Raw genomic sequence first — 19,310 nt, forward strand, 5'->3', positions numbered from 1 at the left:
TCATTGAAACAACTAGCCTTTGAGTCTAAATTCTTTCTCAGTAGAGAATGAACCCTACCAGGGATATCAATTTTGTGCATTACTTTGTTATGGAGAGGTTCTATAGCTTTCTCCCATATCTGGTCAAAATCATTTCTCAGCTCTTTATCCGATTGCTTGCTTTTACTTTTACGGCTTTCCTCTAGCAATCTAAGCACTTCTTTCTCCAAACGTTTTGTGATGTTCTTCTTGACTTCCTCATCTTTTGCCATTCCCTCTTTATTTTCAGCCACTATATTTACTTCTGCTTGAAACAACCTCTCCAATTTGTTTCTTAGGACTTTTGCAGTTTGTATAAAGTCTTCTCTGTATTTCTCCACTAGGTGAACATGACTGTCTGTTCTTTTGAAATATTGTTCTACGTTGACAATAATTTTTTTTTCCCATTCATCTAGTCGTAAGTTGGCTTCAGTATTGAATTTACATTCAAGTTCTCTGATGTTGGATGCCTCAGATATGCCAGCAGCTGTTCCAAAATTTGAAATCTGTGCTTTTGCACGTTTTTCCAATGAGTACATGCTCTTTTTGAATTCCCATTCCCATTTGTTGAATTCTGTGCATATTTTCATGTAAGCATCAGCCACCAGGCTATTTCTAAAGCTGAATATGAAATTTTCATGTTTTATGGATTTCCATAGGCTTGCTGTCCACTTCAGAAATTCATCCATGTTGTAAGCAGATGACTTGCAATCTTTCAACATATGGATAATGTTTGTTTTCAGTTCATAAACTGCTTCACTGTAACCTGAATTGACTGGTGCCATTGGTGGGGTTCCACGCCATAGTCCAGGAATGTACATGTTGCCACTGTCTGGATCATATTCCATTACATCACTGAAGCTTTTGTTTTCCTCTTTTTTCTCAACTTTGGCAGCTACCTGTGTCATCTCGTTCAACTGTTGTAACAGCCGGGTTCTGTCCCTTAAGTTATTGTCATGGGCTGACACATCCGATACGTTCTGATGAACAAACTGACATTTTGGTTTTTTGCCGACTTCTTTCATCCTGAGAAAGGCATGTACTACAATTTGTAGGATGTCTTTCATGTCTGTCATGTTCTCCATTGCAATGTTTACTATTGTGATGTCACTTAACCCCACAACAAGAGTTGCAAGCTCATTGTCATGCTCATAGCTATCTACTAATTGTGCTAGCTCTAGCGATTTCAGGCCTTCAGTGTCAACGATGATCAAAAAATCACAATTCATTTCTTTTGAGAACTCTTTGTTCACTCTGATGAGCAACATGAAAGCCCCTCTTGTGCATCGGCCATTGCTGACTGCAAAATGCAGTCCAAACATGGTGTTGAGAAGAGTGGACTTTCCTGTGCCCTGAATCCCAAGAACTGTGACAATTCTTATCTTGCTCTCTGGATCTACCATTTTTCTCAGCTCAGAAAAGATGTCCTTCACCCATGCCAAAGGAATGCTTGATGCTTCTCCTTCCACAAGCTCCAGTGGAAATCCATCAAAGAGTAATTGGGCACACAACTTGGGCAAATGCATGAATTGTTGACGAATCATATTAGATTCAGGAAGGGAGACTGTAGATTCATAGATTTGACACATCTCTCGAAAGTAGTTCTCAATGCCTAAAGAGCTGCTAGAAATTTGTTGATCAATGACTTCAAGTTCTTCTTTGCTCGAATTGTTACTTTTGAGTTTATACTGCTTCCCGAGTTGTGATAGATGTTCTCTAGTCAAGTTGTCAAGTTGAATTTGCATCCACTTTAAAAAATAAGCCTGTTCAACAGCTGGACATGAGATTGCTTCCATGAAGCGGATCATATCTTTTGAAATGGCCAAATCCCTCTGCTGTTCCCGGAGTTGTATTTTCTGTTGGTTTAGGCCACATTTGTATTTTTCTATGTCTTCATCCCCAGCTTTTTTAAGCCTACATTCCTCCTTCTCTAAACGGGTCAGTTCTTTCCATATTGAGCCCTGCCGAGGAAGTTCTCTCTCTTTGTACTGTGCAGTGTTTGTTATATTTGAGGTGATAGCTTTTGCTTTTTTCTCAGCATTCTGACAGTCTGGGGCGTGCTCATCAACCATTATTCCAAGCTCAATAGCAATGTCAGCCATTTGCTCTATGCTATTTCTTTTCTCTGTGTTTTTAGCAACATTTGTTACAATTTCTTGTAGGGTTTTGGAAAAGTCGTCATTGTTTACGTTGTTTTTCTTTACAATTATGTTGTCTCTCTTAAATTTCAATTCTTCCAATACTTCTTTGAACCTTTTTGGCTTGAAGTTCTTGCTATCCACATTGACTATCAAGAAAATCTCTGTTTCGTGTTGGTTTTTGAGTAGTTTGTATCGGTTGTCAAAATCGTTAAGAAACACAAAAACTGCAGCAGACGTTTTGCATAAAAATGAATATTGCAATTCACAGAGAGAAATATCTCCTCTGAGATTAGCTACAGCTACTGGTTCATTGAAATTATCAATGTTTTTTTTACCACAGGGAAGATACCAACTAGCTTCCACCAGTCCATCTGCAACTTCTCTTGGAACATTACCACATTCCATGTCATAGTAAACAAAAGTTTTCTGGTATTGTTGGGGATCACTCAGGAGTCTATTCAGAATCTCTGACTTTGATGATAAACTTTCACCAAGTCTCACAAAGGACACCATCGGAAGTTTTTCGACAACAATTGATTTTTCAATATAGCTTTTGGTGTCCGAGAGTTCCTCAGGTCTGTACTTTTTAACAATGCCTCTCAAAGCCCAAAGCATGAGCGTGTGCTTCTGTGTGCCACAATCAGGAAGCAGTAGAGGCAACCCAAACTGACACATGGACATTTTGATTGCCATTTCCTGCTGAAGGAGGCCATTTGAGCACAGAAAGAGAGCAGTGATTAGGTCTAATGGGTTCAGCGCATCACCTGACTCTTTATGGTCCAACATGGTGTCAAAATCAAAATCAGCATTGCCATCATCATCCTCCACTGACTCACTGCCTGCAGAACATTTCACTTTCCTAGCAGTCGCATTGACCATCATTAACTTCTTGAGAAAGCACCAAGGGAGATCTGAAAGACATTTAGCCGCCTCCTCTGTGACGGCCTTCTTGTCAATCTGTAGGACACTGCTCAGTGAGAGCTTCTCCTTGTAGTACTTTGTTAAGCCAAGCTTTTCTAGAAAACCCTCCAGTTCAGTTTCTGTGGATATCAAAGTTCTTACCATTATTGTAGATTCATTTTTATTATTAATAATAATAATAATAATAACAATAATCTTTAAACATTTGCACAGTGTTATTTTTGGTGGAATTTGTGGCATGTCATTAATATCTTTTATGTGGTTTATCTTTGATTATTTACTATTATGAATGTTTTTTATTAAGGCCCCCAGTAATAGTACTAGTGTGTGTAGCTATCTTATATTGCCAGTAAATAGGAATATAATAGCAGCTTAAAGTAGAGGGGAGAGTCTGATAACAATAAGCAAAAAGAGTAGTATGAAACTTGTATGAAAAGGTTTTAGTAGGTTATAAGAATAACTCACCTGTGTGGACAGATGTCAAGGAAGGCTGGCTGAGTCCTCCGCTTTTCAGCTGTGTTTTAATTTGGAAGTCGTACTTGAGCCCTGGCTTCAGATCGGAGAATGTCACACTGTCTGAATCTGTTGTCTGCTCTCCATGTGTCTCTGAATCACAGAAACAGGTCACAACATAGCCCCCCACCTCACCAGCAGGTGTGTCCCATGTAAGAGACACCGTACTACTGCTGACATGGGAAACTTGGACATTTCCTGGAGGAATGGCCTCTGTAAAAGATGAAAAACAAACAAGACTATTCATGTAGCATGCTACCTTCTGGTTGTATCAGTGTTTGACTTTACGAGGGGGATTGATCTCATGTTATGAAGCATGTTTACTCGTGCTGCGGAATGACAGGCCTATAGATGCTGCTTTGCTATGTTTTATATCATCAATCATAATGAGAATACAAGTTTACTGTCGATGGAAGGAACATGTGTTATCAGTAAAACAAAACTTAAAAGTAAGGCTTGTGTCTATACACTGTGGCAACCCGAGGCCGCAGGAAACGAGGCTGCGGGAGACGAGGCCGCGGAGATGAGGCAGGCCGGCAGCCGAAACAGCTACGCTAGGCGATGCGCAGGACCGCCGCACCTCCGAGAGGCCACCCGAGGCTTCGGCAAAGGGTGGAGGAATGTGGCAACCCGGCCCGGTCCCAATCAACGTGATGCAGAGCACCTGAGGAAGCCTGCTCTAAAGGCTTCCACACCCATTGGGGGCTCTCTGGTGGCTGGGTGGACAGAGAGTCCAGCCGTTGTGGCTGCGCCACGCGATCATCTTTTAGTTCTTTTATAAGAAAGACTTATTGTTTAATTAAACGTGCCGTTGTGGCTAACACCCAACCGAACTGCGTGCTGATTCGAGCGAGGCGGGTTCACTCCCCGAGGCGGGTTGCCACAATACATAGCATATTATGTGCTTTTAACCTTACCATTAAGAGGATCATTGGGTTGATGTTTTCTACTGGAATGGCCTGATCCCTCAGAGCGTGAATCAGAAGCATCGGGGAGGTCCTTCAGTTTAAACAAGAGCGAACAAAATTAATACATTCAGTACAATTACTTTGTGCGGCATATGAACATAAAAAAAGAACTGACCGTGACCCTACCTTTTAGGGCCAGGCACATATTGTCCAAATATCTATCATATAAAAAAAAATGCTTCCAGAGTCTTATCAGTTCAGTCTTACTTTTTTTTTTATGTCCAGTCTTATGTATGTATGAAATGAACAACTGAGAATATCTGATAAGCATATTTGATCATATGAGTAGCAAAGCCATGTTAAATTGACTGCGCGTGGATGTCACATTAGAACATGTGTGCCTGTGTGCACTAGGATGCTATAGTGAGCATGCTCAGAATAAACGGTCAGTGAGTTCCCAGACCAAAGAGACGATGGAGGTCATTTTTCTCCCGTGAATATTAGCCGCTAGAAGGTGCTAGCAAACCACTTTGGTGACAGTGATAATGATAGACTGCTGCAGAAATATCTAACACTACAATATCAGTGATCATTCAGACAAATTGATGAAAACGGCCTTCTGAATAAACTGGTCTGTAAATGTTGCTTTAACATGAACAAATGTTGTGTTAAGACATAGATTTTGTATGGAAGGCCATTAGTGCAAATAAAGTTGAACAAATGTTGGGTTAACACGACCAAATTTTGCGATAACGGCAAACACAAAAAGAATTCCATTCTTATCTTACAGGGGTGTTAGAAACATTACAGCTTAAAGCTAGCTAGCTTTCCTTGCCAAATCTGCTTGGAATGTTTCCTCATTGTCCAATGTTGCTCATATAATGCATTCCCTAAATGTACGGTTTCATAAGACTGAAAGTTCTAGAGCTCTTCAACAAGTTTCTGTAACCTTCACCGTACTCCGCTATAAGTTTAAATTGTCTTTGAAATGTAAACCACCACTCTGGTTTCCATTTCATACACATAATTCCCTTTACGGTAGACCTAGGTGCTTGAAACGAGTGCGTAGTACGTGTGTAGACGCCCACATCAGTAATTAATGCACAAGTGCTACCTTGCGTTGTTGTTTGACATCATTGACAGAACCTCATCAAGAATATGTAAGACATATCATTGGCAACAACCAGAAAATGCACGTTAACGTGTCAATTTTCCCAATATTACATCTAAATGTGGTCGTGTTAACGTGACATTTCTAAGACATTATTTGCCCTAATGGCCTTCCATACCATTATGCCTTGTTAAGGTGTATTTTCCCAGACCTTTTTGTCCCCAATGGCTTTCCATACGAGACATTTCAATACACGATTCCAGTTTGGACGTGTTAACCAGTATAACTTGGTTATGTTATGTGTTATGTATGTATTTCAGTTGTAAAGTAAAATAAACACACCAAACATTTTAGTCAGGTCAAGAAACAGGCGTTAAATGGACGTCACATTAGGACACAACCTATGTTCTACCCGCAATCGGCTAAACGTTAAATACAACACAATTATCAATATTTGGACTTTGTAGTTGGCGAAATAGTTTAGTTTAATAAATATTTGACTTCTGACAATTGCCCTTTGTTGAATAATTTACCAATGTAATACTTTTTAGGCCAATTTTATATTTACTTGGACTATTTTATCTTTACAAACAGTCAAATGGCGTAGGCCTACTGTATGGGTTAACATTGCATTACAGTCAGTCAGGGGTGTAATGGGCGTTGGATACATGGTAACGTCGTTCCCCTACTTCTTCGAGCATGACTTTATTTTAATTTTAAAAGGTTTCAATTAAATGTTGTTGTTTTTTTTACAATTTTAACATTAAGACGTTATTGCCAATGGTAAAAAAAAAAAAAAAAGTAGGCCTACACACATCAAGCAAACCTCTCCAATAGTGTCTTCTTTGTCATAAAAAGGCCAATAGAGCGTAACAGTGACTGACTGTTTTAAGACTGGAACCAAGCCAATTATCCGTCAAGTTAGTTGTGACTAGGGGTGTAAATATTAATCGATTTGTATCGATTATACAGCCGACCATTCAATGCATCGATTCGTCCACAAGAGTATAGATTATAAAAAAATAAAATAATAATTATATATTTATTTTTTACTGTGAATAGGCTAATTGCCGTACTAGACCTGCACATTAAGCACTTAAATGTGTATAGAATACTGTTTCTGTATTCTCAATAAAAGGCAAATTATTATAATTATTTTTGATTTATTTGATTAATATTATATTAATATAATGTAAAAAATATTGAGCATTGAATTATATCGAATCGAATCGTATCGTGGGGAATTCTTAAGTATCGAAAATAATCGAATCATTGGCTTAAGTAATCAATATCGAATCGTCATGAAGGCTCCAATTTACACCCCTAGTTGTGAACATGAAAATATTGATTCGGGGCAAAAAGAAATCTGGAAAATAGAAAGAAAGGCAAAGATACAAGACTGGACATTATCATGTGAACGAGTGAAGGGACTAACCATAAACCATTGCAAAGTTTTTTCCGACAGCTTCTAACCCAATAGTTCAGCCGTTTCTTGCATCTTACAACCGTTGTCATTATTGTAGTGTTTATATTGTTAATACAAGTTTTGTCATATAGTGAGCGTTTCATAAAGTGTATATATTGTTGACATGGTCAATCCTTCGTTCCTGACTGCAATCACCGCCCGCACGTCCATCGTAGAGTGTAGTTGCTAATGGCACGTTCACATCACTGGGAATTATGGGGGAAACATTTTCGCGACCTCGGAAAGTTCTCGTGAACGACACCTTATGACGCTCTGATGATTCTACTTCCTTCGGCAACTAGGGCCAGATTATAGGCACGTTCATGGTCCTGGTGATAACGAGACGGCTCGCCAGTGATGACGCTCACACTTACGCGTGTTCCCGACCGTTCATGTGCACTGCGTTGGGAATCTTCACAGCAGGGTTTTTTTATCGGATAAAAAACTGTCAGAACTAAAGAGAACTTAGTAGGATCAGTTTCAAGTTTGCACGCCTTTATTTCCTTGTAGCTGTATCACCTACTATCCTTTTGCTTTTATTCATGAGAAGCAGATTGTATTGCCACTGTATGGAAGGCTACACTTGCCCTTATCTAGAGCTGGTTTACCAGTACACAACGTTAAAAACTGATATGATGGTTGATTATTTTATATTGAGTAAAACTTTCATGTTCCGCCATGTTCATGTGTCACTAGTAAACCATACTGGGCAACTCTGTTCACAAAATCTGGCCCCAGTTGCCGAACGGAAGTAGAATCATCAGAGAGTCATGAGGTGTCGTTCACGAGAACTTTCCGACATCGCGAAAATGTTTTCCCCATAATTCCCAGTGATGTGAAAGCACCATATGATAACAGAGTTGCCCAGTTGGTGACGTATTGTTTACTAGTGACGCACATGAACATGGCGGACCACAAGGCAAAGGTTTTGACCCGTCAGAATCAACCATCATATCACATATTTTTTGCCATGTATACACTTTACTATTGATTGACGTAACCGTCTGTTGGCATCGACTTTGCTCAGTTCATGATCACCAACAAACACAGAACCTATGTTCCACGCCCAACAGATGGTGGCGGTAATCCTGTTTGTGTGATATATACTGCTGATAAATTAGAACTTTTAGATTCCGAACGCAGTGCACATGAACAGTCGCTGTCGGGAAGTGTGAGCGTCATCACTGACGAGGCGTCTCGTTATTACCAGACCCATGAACGCGGACGTGTCCTGACATGATGTCCATCTGAACTGGATATTGTTTGGTGGGATATAATTCTATGCGACAAAAAGGCTGGATAAAATGCAGTCCATTTAACATTGAAATTATATATCAAGGTTACTCTACCTCCTTGTTCATGCTGTCAATTCCAGCTGACTCTTCAGCCATTTTCCGACCGAAAAGGAAACTAAAGTGATCAAAATACAAAATACAAAATCACTAATATACTCACACACAGAATCAGTCCAACATAAGTATTGCCTATTTGCCTAGTTTTCTGGTGGTCAAATATTAGTATTCACCAAAGAAGGTGAGGAACTTTTTTTTCAAAATACAGAAGGTCATTTTATTGTCAAACTAAAAGGGGAAATCCAGTGTAAAATGGATCTGGGATATGTTTAGTACGATAACGAGTTAGAATGTTCGTTTGGGAGCAAAAAAGCGCCTATAGACGGCGCATTCTTTAGTTGGCTGTTTTTAGCCGATTCTACCAAAACGCTATATAGTTAGACTGATAAGGGCATGTCTCATGGTAAAAAATAAATCACTATTTTAAACCACTTACAAGGCTAGAAGTAGCCCGACACTTCTTTAGTAGTATAATAAGGGTCTTAACATATAAAACGAGGCATTTATAACTTTGTGTACAGATAGTTTATTAAAAAGGACATTTTATACACCCCATACCATCAGTAGTTAACCCATCGACACCATCTTGTCTTTAAGACTAAGTAGATTGGCAAACACAGAGCTACACAGACCGTCAACAACACGCAAGCTCTGTGTTCGCCAATCTACTTATCGAGTCTTAAAGACAAGATGGCGTCGACGGGTGAACTACTGATGGTATTGTGTGTATAAGATGTCCTTTTTAATAAACTTTATGTTAAGACCCTTATTATACTACTAAAAAAGTGTCGGGCTACTTCTAGCCTTGTAAGTGGTTTAAAATAGTGATTTATTTTTTTACCATGTGACATGCCCTTATCAGTCTATATGGCGTTTTGGTAGAATCGGCTAAAAACAGCCAACTAAAGAATGCGTCTTTTTCGCTCCCAAACGAACATTCAAAACTCGTTATCGTACTAAACATATCCCAGATCCATTTTACACCGGATTTCCCCTTTAAGCGTAACCAGTTGTCCTCATACTTTAATCCTTCACACTAAGGCTGTGCTATATGACTTACATATTGCTTGATTCTATAAAAATATATATATATTCAATTTACATATCAAGTTTGAACGAATGCATAGCTGGTGCAAAGCATTGGCCAGCTTTCAATATATTCTATATTTCGTTCTTCCTTCATCGTACACACGGCTGTCTTTTCAAACATTTTTAAACTTCCGACCAAACTCACGTGATTGAAGGATGAGATGCTGTTTGGAGATGAAAATGTTCGTAGACTTCTACTGTGCAGCACCAAGAGAGCGTCAAGAGATTCTGAGAAGTGAATTATGTTTGAGGTTATTTATACAAGTCATCGCTGTGTGATTATGGATCCCGCCCACCATTATTAACAGATCCGCCCACGCTACCAAGAATCACCCTGTGATTGACTGGCGATGCGTCCAACCAAGCACACAACCTAACATAAACGTAAATTAGTTATTAAGCAATAACGCATTAGGGCTAGTGTTGTAATCTGCAACCAAATTAAGTGCCACTAGGTAATCACCTTGTTTCCGCGAGTAAACTCTTCCAGATCGCTCAGTCAAACTCGCACGAGTAACCAAGGGGAAGATTAAATTATAACCACCGCTTTTGAAAGTAAGTAAAAGAACAATAGCAAACCAGATATGGAGAAGTGTATTCCGGGGCATCCGTGGCCTACTGGTTAAGGCGTTGGACCGGTATCCGGAGGGTGGACGGTTCGAATCCTGACCGCTAGGCAAAAATGTGGATAGGGGGAATAGTTGTGCAGCACTCCTACGTCCTCATCCACAGATGAGGTGCCTTTGAGCAAGAAACCCCCACCTGCTCCCCGGGCGCTGCACTTCGGCTGCCCACAGCTCCGGGTGTGCCCCCATGTGTGTGGACAAGTCTGACAAGATTACTCCTATGTGTTTATGTGCTCACCAGCTCCCGGATGGGTCAAAGGCAGAGAAAGAAGTTCCCCCAAAAAGGGCCAATAAAGGTTAAGTTAACCTAACTTATTCAACAGTGTTTCAATCTCTGAACCTCATGGGGACATTTCACACCATATCATCAAGCAATGAAAGAAGCATCATATAATACGGATATTGTGACATCAAGCACTCTGTCCAAGCAAACTGGTAAGAGATTAAAAACAAGATTGGGCTCCATCTAATCAAATTAATTTGGTTGCACTCTGCAACCTCACTGTTACATGCTACTAAAGTCTACACATTGGACCTTAAGAGTACTGTTATCAGGAATATTTTGAAGGCCTCTGGGTTATTGCCATCATCAAAGTGGATTTAATTGTATTGTTACAATGTAAGGTTTCCTTTGATGAAAGTTTAGAGCTGCACCACACGCAGCACTCTGGATGTAATGTGAACTAAACCCTACAAAGCGGTTGGTTTGGTTAGAGACGAATAGTTTGAATATGCTCCGCAGTTGGACAACTGCAATTGTCCGAGTATACATGGCGGTGAGTAAACCGATTCATTGGCTGAAGCACGTCATGCCCCGGTACGATAGGTGGCGCTGTAACCATTTCAACTAGTGGTAGTAGAGCCACCGGCTGACCTCTTTACGTCACCAGCAACAACAAACTCAGGCAGCATTCGAGAAAGATGTTTTCAGTAGACAGCTGTCAGTTCACTTCGGGTCCATATCATTTCTCCGACGCTCGAACGATTGTTCCGACCTCTCGGTCGTATGCGTATGAGTCCAACCGGAGGAGCTGGCTCTGCTGGCGGAGGAGTCCGCCTACGACGAGAGGTCGGAACAATGGAGCGTCGGAGAAAGTATATGGATCCGAAGTGAACTGACAGCTGTCTACTGAAAACATCGCTTTCTCCTCAATGTCGCGTTTCATAATATCAGATAATATTTGTCAGTTTGGCCGCGGCGCAATGAATGAATAAAGATCGTAGTTACTACTTTACAACCTCATTGATGAGAAACATTTAGAAAAACATGTACTTTTAATTCAGCATTGGGTGAAATCGAAGCGTAGTGTGTACTGAATGCATGCATGTTGATGATGATACACTTCTTATAGGGGGTAACTACATTGGCATGACAACGGCTTCCTCCATCTTCTGCACCAGCTTTTTAAATAAATCGCCGACCCCAAGTGAGTTGACAGCTGTCTGCTGAAAACATCTCTCTCCCGCCGGAGCAGCCCCTCCGCCGCCCGTCCGTATACGGCATTCCCCCAATTCCTTCTCCCCCATGGCCGAGATAACCCACACTACGAGTCTTTACTTGTTGTGGAAGTACCCGAGAGTCTGAGAACCCGACGCGGTCTTTAAGATTCATAATTTCAGAGAATATCCCCGTCAGTTCGGTCGTGGCGCAATGAATAAATAAAGATCGTAAAGACATTGGAAGAAAAAAACGTTTATTTTGACAGATGTGCCCGAAGTTACTACTTTACAACCTCGTTGATGACCCACATTTAGAAAAACATGTACTTTTAATTCAGTCTTGGGTGAAATCGAAGCGTAGCGTCCATGTGCTTCCACCTTCACTGAATGCATGCCATGCGCGCCCCCGCAGCCGGGGACACAATTCTTATAGAGGGTAACTACATTCACTGGCTTCCTCTATCTTCTGTGCCACCTTTTTAAATAAATCGCTGTGGCCGTGTCCCAATTCAGGGGTTGCATCCTTCGAAGGACGCAATTGTTATGAATTTTAGTCCAGGAAAGGCCGCCGAGACAGGATCGCTTTTAACTCACTTTATTTGGTTAAGGTTATTGGTCTATTGTCTATCGTCTATGAAACAAAAGGAGAGGGATCGTATATAACACACGTGGAGCGTCTCTAAGCTTTACATCCAATCGATACGCCGCCCAAGAGATTCTGACCTAAAATGGCGGAGTCCGAGTTAAATAAGAAGGTAGAGGTGGGCGTGTTCTGTGGCTTTAAAAAGCCCGCCCCCTTTCATGATCAGCTGTTGCCTGGTTGTGCAGCAGTCTTAAGGCTTATGTTATGTTTACTCAGTATTGTGGCTATGGGAGAATATTATGGCTGAAATATGTTACACATTTGAAGACCGCATACGTCACAGCGGCGCGTCAAGTGCTGTCCCATTTCGAAGGGTCCTTCGAATGCGGCCGAGATGTGCAGCCTTCGTTTCCCGGATTTGAAGGATGCATCGGATGCATCCTTCACGGCCCAACGTATCCCAACATTCATTCATTCATTCGCGTGTTGGATATTTTTTCAGAAATGGCGCGGAGAGAGTGGAAGCAGCAGCTGCAGCGAATACATATTTAATGACAAAACTTTTTTTTTTATATAAAAGTAAGGTTGGGACCATTTTAAATATGTAACTTTATTGTCAAAGTTCAATGACATTAACGCTAGACATATAACGTTAAACTAATTAACGTTAAGCCAACATCCTCTCTTCCTCTTCCCCCGGCGGTGAATCTTCTCCCACTCCTCCAATAAAATATAAAACATAACCAATACAATTATGATTTCTGGCTCCATATTTCTCCTCCGCTGTCCGGTTTGAACGGCAGCTGTCAGGGTTGCTAGGAGACAGGAGGGGCGCGTGGTCACGCAAGGTAAAGGACGTTAAGGGCTGGTTACGCAATCCTGAAATGCTCCGTAGGCCAGACCGTCCCATTCCACAACGCTCGTTCGGCCTTCGGTTCAGCCTTCGCGGTCTACGAAGGCTGCATCCTTCGAAGGACGCGTCCTTCGAAGGATGCAACCCCTGAATTGGGACACGGCCTGTGTCTCGTTTTCCAACGGCGACAACAACACGTATACCGTCTCCTTCTACTTCCGGCTCACGGCCCCCGGAAAAGATCTGGAGCATGTGCAGAACGTGAACTCTGAAACGATGCTGTGTACATGCAGGTAGAGACCAGACTATGAACGACTTATCTAGGCATTCTTATCCGATTTAGCTTGCCCGTTCACATGCCGATTTTTGTGCAAAGTAGATTGGATAAAGGTGTTTACATGCATTTTACAAGTCCTGTTGAGGTCTTATTCGTTTAGTTACCCGATTATGACTCTGCATGTAAACGTGCTGACAGAGACAGATGGGGTGTCAAAATTAGATCACAATAAAAAATATTGGGGGGGAAAACATTACAGCAGAAACAAATATGGACCTGCAACACACCTTTGAGAAGCACTTACTCTGTAGGCTAACCTGGAATATTCTCTTTACCTAAGGAGATGACCCGGAAGTACTTGGAGGAAAGGTGGTTCGAATTCTAAAAATGCTTAGGAAAGGAGCCTCGATGCATCCTTTAAGCCTCCTTTAGCATAGGATACTCCTGACCAACCTTTACGAAAGGAAAGGAGATATTGGTATCCCATAATACTTTACGGCGGCAATATTTAAAGAAACAGGCCACTGACGAAGTTTACCGACTCTACACGACTCTTACCGACTCTACACTAACCCTAACCCTAACCTCTAACACGAAGACGCATGAGAGACAGTAAAGCAGAAGAAGAGAAGAGAATAATAATACAATAATACAATAATAATGGATACCAACTCCAGAAACATATTATTTGAATCGAAATGAATTAATTTATTGATGGTTAGTAAGCACACAATATACACCATAAGAAAATAAAATGCTGACTTCACATTTAAGAAAGACTACTGGGGGCAGTTAATTTAAACATCAACATAAGTTGAGCCTCTTTTTTTCCACATGTGAATTGGGATTCAAGTGGCTCAAATATTCCCTTTTGCCAAATCCGACCTAAGTGATTCTCACTGTTGGCGATAACCTGATTGAAATCAATACGAGAAGAACGCATGGATCAAAGAGCGCTTGTTGTAGTCCATCTTTGGAAAATTGTAGTTTCGCGCTAGAGACGCTAGAGCAATACCCGCCGTCGCGCAATGACGTCGGTTAGGAAAGTGGAGTCTAATTCATTTTAAACTGCAGTCTTTTCCTATGTTCGAAAGGAAGCACGTTTCCATCTCTCCTTGACCTGATGACGTTTTCCACAAGGGTTAAGGAAAGGAGGCATAAAGGTAAGGAGATTTGACTATTTGTAGAGGCCCCAAGTCTCAGATTTTTTAACTTTGACCGTGAATTATAACGCCCCCTATGGGAACTTTGGCACAAAACGTTTTCGAGACTTGCTTACCGGGGATATGTATACCCCATACTTTTGACGATTCCACCATGGAGATATAGGCATTACCAATCCGGAATATTAACACTCACACAGACCAAGGCACACACACATTTGATAGGATAATGTTTACTAATGAGAACATTGAAGAGCGGTTGGCTTGGTTAGAGACAGGATTCAGAGACAGAATGGGTGAGGTCTACCCTAATGGAATTTAAAAGAAAACTAGAGTTTATTGGGCTCCATCTTCCTCGTCTAATCAAATTAATTTGCGTGGGTAAACTCTTGCCGATCGCGTGGTCAAACTCACATGAGTCTACACCAAGACAAAGATCAAATTATAATCACCAGAACTTTTGAAAGTAAGTAAGAGAACAATAGCAAACCAGATATGGAGAAGTGTATTCAACAGTGTTTCAATCTCTGAACCCCATGGGGACATTTCACCACATCATCAAGCAATAAAAGAAGCATCATATAATACAGATATTGTGACATCAGGCCTTCTGTCCAATCTTTGCACCTGGGCAAGCAAACTGGTAAGAGATAACAAGATCAGATTAAAAAACTGATTGGGCTTCATCTTCCTCATCTAATCAAATACATTTGGTTGCACTCAGCAACCTCACTGTTAGGTGCTACTAAAGTCTACACATTGGACCTTAAGATTTCTGTTATCAGGAACGTTTTGAAGGCCTCTGGGTTATTGCGATCATCAAAGTGGATTTAATAGCAATGTAAGGTTTCCTTTGATGAAAGTTTAGAGCTGCACCACACGCAGCACTTTGGTTGTCACGTGAACTAAACCCTACAAAGTGGTTGGTTAGGTTAGAGATGGGATACAGAGACAGATGGGGTGTCAAAATTAGATCACAATAAGAAATATTGGGGGGGAAACATTACAGCAGAAACAAATACGAACCTGCAACACACCTTTGAGAAGCACTTACTCTGTAGGCTAACCTGGTCCTTCAACTGCCTTGTTTAATTACGAACATTGTCCAAGTCCAATTTATAATATGTACCATGTTACCATGAATCTAAAAGCTAATATCTAAGTGAGAAGCTGCCAATGGAACATCTGTGATATCTTGAATTGAAAATGTGTAATATTCTGTATTCTTCTGGTGAAAGACATTAATATCAGATCAAAGTTTCTGCTTAAGAGCTTTATAAATGTGCGAGGGACAGCAAATACGAATCCTAGCATGTATGGGTAAGTCCTTTATTGATCACCAGGAGAAATTTGTCTATGCATGCAGGCTATTGTAATCTATAATCAATATTGTAATCTTTAATGAATAATACGGCCACAGGTAAAAGGACAGGAAGAGCAAGCAGTGCGGCAAGAGGAAGACCAGTGGGTAGAGGAAGAGGGACGGCATCAGCAGGCAGCACGGCTGGAGTGAGCAGGATACGTGACCAATACCCAGACCCCAATGGCCAGCACACTGGCTTCATGGCAGCACTGTTATATAGCGTTGTAGAGTTGAATGGTTAGTCCTGTTTTGGTTCATTTTATAATTTATTCTTGTTATAATATATATAATATGGTTCAATACTGCCTTCTTTATAAGGCATTGCCTATTCAAATAGCAGTAAGAGTATGAGTTTAAATACAGAAGTAATGTTTTTATACACAGTGCAAGACATTTATTAATATCTACAGGAAATATATTTGTTTTCAAAATAAAAGGGTTGCTTTGAGATGAATGTATTTACATTAAATTAATTAAATTAATAAAAAAGATGTGTGCAGCTCTTTCAGGTTGATTTTGGGACACCAGGGTTGGAAAAACTAGGTTGTAGTTTACGTTCAGCTCTTGTCACTTGTAGTGCAGATCTTGCCCCTGTGAGGTCAAAGAGATTACATTCAGATGAGTCGGAATAACCATCATTTACCATTTCAGAAAAATGTAGACCACGGCCATCCCACTTTTCAATCAGACAGAACCGTAGCATATCCAAGTTCTGCTATAACAGTCTGCTGATAAATGTATAGTCCTCATCAAAATGAATATCTTCTTCATTCATCACCTTCTGATGAATACTAAAGGACTTTAGTGTATGGCCTAGTGTTCATTTAAAACAACCAACACAAAATACCCTTTATATAACGTCACATTTCATGTAGGACCTGTGGTTCTATTTCTGACATGGAAAAGTCTTAAATTCTATACTCCAGAAAACAGTGGAGAAGTGTTATTCTAATAATGCAGTGTTCCTAACTTATCTAATGGTAAGTCACTGGATGGTGCTACAGTGGAGGCTAGGTAGAAAGGACTTGAACAGGCTTTCGAGGTCTCTTGCTAGAAGACGACTTGGATGCTCCCCGTTTGGTAACTACAACAGGCGCGTTCCGACTGAGGGACTTCTTGGAAAGCGACTCAGTGTTTTGGCTACACCCACTCACTTAGTTCCCCTCGGCGTCTGTTCCTGTGGTATCTTAAGTATTAATAATTATGGTACTGCCTGTGAGTTATTGTGTGCAGCAATTAGTAGTGTGTTGTTTATAAGTTAGCCACTAGATGGCGCTCACTATGCCAGATATAGGAGTGCCATCTAGTGGCTAAAAAATAATGTACACAGTCTTGTACCTTCACCTTTTCTTCCGATTCCCAAATCGTTTTTTGGCCTGAATAAAATGACTACCTTGGCGAACGATTGCCTTGGTTCCAGACATAAAAACTACAGGTGACACCGAATTCTGCGACCCACCGAAAATTGTGACCCCCCCCAGGGGGCGGGTCTTTCTTTTCTTGATATAAACGTTAAATCTAAAAAGCATTTTACACAGTAGGAAATGCTCAAAGGTAAACCAACGTCATTAAACACTGACTGTAGATTTTTATGTTGAAAGAAGCAACGGTGATGGACCATACCAAACCCCCCCCCATTGTGTGGGTCTGTAAAATGCTAATCAAATCAAATCTATTCATTAAGCAAATTTAATAGCAAGGTGAGGGGGTGGGGGGAGATCTTATGTTTTTTTTCTTTTTTTGTTCTAATGCACACCGCTTTTTCGACTTCATGCCTGTCTACTTTAAACTCGTGCTGCGTATGTTGCAGAAAATGTGCAACAGCGCCCCCTGGCAGTGGCGCCCACAGGTAGACCCAAGCTGGTGCTATAGCACCGGCCCTTTGCCCCATGGCCCAATCACGTGCCCTTTTGAAAAAGAAAAAAAAATCTGAAAGTTCGTTGTTGTTTTTTTAAACAGTGTATGTGGCCCATGCCGACATTATCATCTATAAATGCTCGACGATTAAAAACGTGTGATAATAATGCCCCAATAAATATGCCGCCCCCCCCCCCTCCTCCTCCGCACACACCTCTCTTCCTTTGTCAACGTGAACGCGCAGAGCGGACACAAACGGAGGCGCGTCCCACACACACACCTACTCCCCTGCCCAACCAGCGAGGTAACACATAAATGAATTGAGTCTAGAGTGTATTGTTTGCCCCCTAAGCCTCAGTTGCCATTGCCAAGCTATTACTTGCATTTATTTGTCTCTGTTGTGAAGTAGCCTCTCTCATGCAGCGCCACACAGCGGAGCATACATTAGCCGACTGACCTGCAAGCTAGCCCACATCAATAATAGATAAGACGTGATGACCACCACACAACTAATGTCGGCAGAGTTTGTCATTGGTACAGCATGTGAATCTATCAGTATGCTGAATATTTAGTGTTGTGTAGGTTTACATTAGGCTACATAATTAACACTTGCAGTCATTTATTTGCTAAATGACAAACAGAAAAGCAGTCGTATTCATATGGTTGGTCTCTTTTTATTTACCAATTGCAGCATAATGAAAGGAGAGGTTAAAAAAGGAAAAAGAAAGGGAGCTACAGCAGGCAGCCCAGGGGAGAAGCTCTCTGCTCTCCTGGATGAAAGCATCCACCAGCAGCAAGGAGGAAGACGAAAGGTCAGAGTCAAGACCACTCATGTTAACTGTTCAGGGCCTTTTAAAGCTCAGATTTTAATGGTGAACTGTTCCTCAAATTTTATTGAAATATCTTAAAAGCTGTCCAAACATTTTATTTTAACTACGCAAAGTGGGTTGGTGGTACTGAATCAGTCATGAAGCTATATAAGCTAATTATATTATTTTGTTATTATTAAGTTATTTCTATGTTACAAGACTTGCAGTAATCTTGTATTTACCTTAATAGGATATTATTAAAACAATTAAAACAACAAGGGAGGATTAGAACTTGTACTTTTCTTTAATTTAGAAAGTTGTCTTTTGTTTCTAGTCAGGGATAGGCTACGTTTTGTTAGTTGTTTTTGCCCGTGGATCTCCCTGAAGACAAGCGCTTGAGTTTGGCGATAAACACCCCTAACGTGGACTACATGACTCCTACTATGTTACTGTGACATACTGTGACATGGTACTATGTTACTCCCCTTACCCCTAGCCCACTTAGGGGACGTAACACCGCACAAAGTGCCCTTATTTTTCACTGAGCACCTGCCCCCCAAAATGTCTGTGCACGCCACAACCAGAGCTGTTAAAAAGGGGGCGGTCACTGTTGCGCTCTATACATTGACAGCCAAACTGAAGGCAGGGACAGACTTACAGACAAACTGTCAACAGTTCATAACTTGCCTCAGTGAAATCGCATTTTGCCTCACTATTTCCTTACACAAAACACTGAATAACGTCATGAACGTTGTAGATCGCTAACGCACTAAATCCGAGATTGGCATCAGTAGCCTAGTTAATTCTAACTATTTGTAAAG

The 19,310-nt window shown here is 40.9% G+C and overlaps 1 pseudogene across 1 annotated transcript in view; it reads right to left on the minus strand.

The window, feature by feature from the left end:
- Window positions 1-430: 430 nt before the first annotated feature.
- LOC311368291 (up-regulator of cell proliferation-like) overlaps window positions 431-19,310 on the minus strand; it is a 29,120-nt pseudogene continuing 10,240 nt past the window's right edge. Inside the window, exons 4-5 of the transcript in view lie at window positions 3,546-3,806; window positions 431-3,199 (exon numbers count right to left, since the gene is read on the minus strand). The product of the transcript in view is annotated as an up-regulator of cell proliferation-like (transcript). The remainder of the gene's footprint in view (window positions 3,200-3,545; window positions 3,807-19,310) is intronic.

The sequence above is a fragment of the Micromesistius poutassou genome (assembly GCF_964030765.1).
Source record: "Micromesistius poutassou genome assembly, chromosome: 23".
NCBI lineage: Eukaryota > Metazoa > Chordata > Actinopteri > Gadiformes > Gadidae > Micromesistius > Micromesistius poutassou.